Source organism: Mastomys coucha, unplaced genomic scaffold (genome assembly GCF_008632895.1).
Source record: "Mastomys coucha isolate ucsf_1 unplaced genomic scaffold, UCSF_Mcou_1 pScaffold23, whole genome shotgun sequence".
Lineage (NCBI taxonomy): Eukaryota > Metazoa > Chordata > Mammalia > Rodentia > Muridae > Mastomys > Mastomys coucha.
This window is the reverse complement of record NW_022196906.1, coordinates 72,628,079-72,631,065: the sequence shown is the minus strand read 5'-3', so window position 1 is coordinate 72,631,065 and position 2,987 is coordinate 72,628,079.

Genomic DNA, 2,987 nt, shown 5'->3' with positions numbered 1-2,987 from the left:
TTTGGTTTTTCGAGACAGGGTTTCCCTGTGTAGCCCTGGCTGTCCTGGAACTCACTCTGTAGACCATTGCCTTGAACTCAGAAATCCGACTGCCTCTGCCTCCCAAGTGCTGGGATTAAAGGCATGCACTACCATGGCTCTGCTGTATTTGTCTTTATGGGTCTGGGTTAACTCACTCAGTATAATGCTTCCCAGTCCCATCTAACCCAACATCTCCGAGTTATTGTGCAGTAGATTTCCCAGTGCATTTGGTACCAAATGGGAACTCTGTACTATGGCATAAAGGCCTGTGTGAGCTGGGTATGGCTTTTCTGCCTTCTCCACAGACAGTGTTTTCTCTTTGTTCACCAGAGGCAAGTCTTTCACTTCAGGCCTGCTGTACACGCTGCCTTGGCTCCTTCACCCTGCGGGCCCTTCTCTCTAACCCTTTCCACAGCTGATCTGTCCTTTGGTTCAGCGTCCATGGAGCAGCTCCCCTTAATCCTAAGATGGACTCTTTATTATTGCACATGTCACTAAATCCGTTCCTTTCCCCCAACAACACACTCAAAAGGGGGAGGATGCTGTTATTTGTGTTAGAGTGATGTCTGTTTTGTGAGTCTCTGATTAGATCCTTTCCCCTTAGGCGTGTAACCATTTATGACACACTATTTTTATTGTGCAATCACTACTGTTTTGACTTACAGGCCTTGCTTGTCTTTATGCCCCATCCAGACATGGCTTTGTGTCCTGTTATACCCAGTGCTTAGCAGAATGCTTGCACAAGGGCAAGGGCTCAGTGTAAATTTTTGTCAGATTAACGTTCAGGATCAGATGGTCTACTCTATGCTGTATGCTGTGGAGTAGAGGGAGTCAGACCGAGAGAGGCAGAATGGAGCCAGATTTCGATGGGGCATTTTGCCCCATCGTCTGGAACTGCTGTGTTCCACACAGAAGCCATTAGCCATTTATAGCTATGAGCACTTAAAATGTGGCTGATCAAGGAACTGAATTTGAACTTTAATTTAAATCAACTGACATGCTGTAAAATATGTTTGGAACAATTTGTAAATGTGAATCTACTTTTCTTTCTTTCTTTTGTTTTTTGTTTTGTTTTTTTTTGTTTGTTTGTGTGTTTGTTTATTTGATTTTTCTGAGACAGGGTTTCTCTGTGTAGCCCTAGCTGTCCTGGAACTCACTCTGTAGACCAGGCTGGCCTCGAATTCAGAAATCCACTTGCCTCTGCCTCTCAGGGGCTGGGTTTAAAGGCATGTACCACCACTGCCCAGTGTGAATCTAAATTTTCTAATGATAAATTTTATGAAATCTAGATGTAGAAAGAAATTGCATATCTAAATTGAGTAGCACTGTAAATGCACTGGATTTTGAAACCTTATAAACCATACCCCATTCATCTTTCTATTGATTGATTGCATGTTGAAATGGAAATGTTTATATCTGTTGAGTTAAGTAAAAATACATTATTAGAGTTAATTTCACAGTAGTAAATTTTAAACTAGTGAAAGCAAGGACACAGATACTCAGACACTAACACCCATAGCAGTACTTGTTTTCCCTTTTTAAGCTTAAGATGTTTTTTGACTTATGATCATGCGCACATGTGCAACGGGGAAAGTGTGTATGTGCTCTAAGGCATGGTGGGAGGTCAGAGTTGCCCTTCTTCCATCCCGATTCCAGGGATCAAATTCAGATCCTCAGGTTTGCAAGACTAGCTCTTTAACCCAGTGAACCATTTTACCAGCCCTCACGGCTGCATTCCTAAAAGCAGCTCCAAATGAACTGGCATCTCACTGGTCCACAGCACAGAGGTTCCAGTGGTGACATGGGCATGGTAGAGCTGGCCCTGCCCGTCCCTGACTACTGCAAAGCTCTCTTCAGTTGAGAAAGGCAGAGAAAGACTAATCCTCCCTCAGTGGGCTGGCCACCAGGAGGAATTTGACTGTGTTCCAGTGAGTATATAAATAACACAAAATGCACTTGCTTTTTCCTTTTTGGGGACAGGGGAGGAGAGGGGGCAACATAAGAAGACTGGGAGGTGATCACAATTGGGGTACATGATGTGAGATTCCCAAATAAGCAATTAAATAAACTAACTTAAAAAAAATGACTCCAAACGTAGCATACATCTTACGTCTCCTCCATGTCTATCCGCTGGCAAACAGGTGAGTGGAATGTGGAATAAGTAGTAAATTTTGTGTTGTATACATTTTACAATGAGAAAATTAAAAACCAACTTTACTTATCTCTACTTACTTTTCTACTAGGAAATTTTAAAATTACAGACATGGCTTTCTATCAGAGTTTGGAAAACTCTTGTTAGAAACACCATTTTGCCATTACCCTGAAGGGGTGGTGGCCAGAGAGCCCACCATTGGCAAGACACATGCATGGACCAGAGCTTAGGAAACCCACCCCTCTGGCGCTCAGAGAGACCTGGATGTTTGCTGGGCGTCCAATCAGGACCCTACACGTGTGCATTAATATGAAGCTACCAAGGCTTCTGGGCCAAAAGAATGAGGACTGTCCCGTAACGTGTCCATATGCAGTTGGTACAGACAAAGATGATGACTTGCCAGACCCTACCTGAGTACGTGCTGACTCCGGGAAAACACACACAACCTACCATTAATATTGATGAGAGTAAAGCATGATTATCGAATAATTTATAAACCCACAGAAATGAAGTCAATAAATTAAAACAAGTAGCCCTCTCTCATATTTCTCTTGGACAGAACCAGGTCAGACAACTGGGAGATAATAAGATTCCTATGGTAAAGGGATTTGTCAGTGTTGTCAAATTCCAGGGACAAAAGGGAGAGAGAGAGAAAGAAAGAGAGAGAAAGAGAGAGAGAGAGAGAGAGAGAGAGAGAGAGAAGATAATGATGAGCTCATGGATTTAGGATTTTGTAAAATATGGGTATATATAAAACAATATACGTGGAGAACTCTGGGGGAGGGGAGGGCTGTGGGTGGAATCCTTGTGGCTT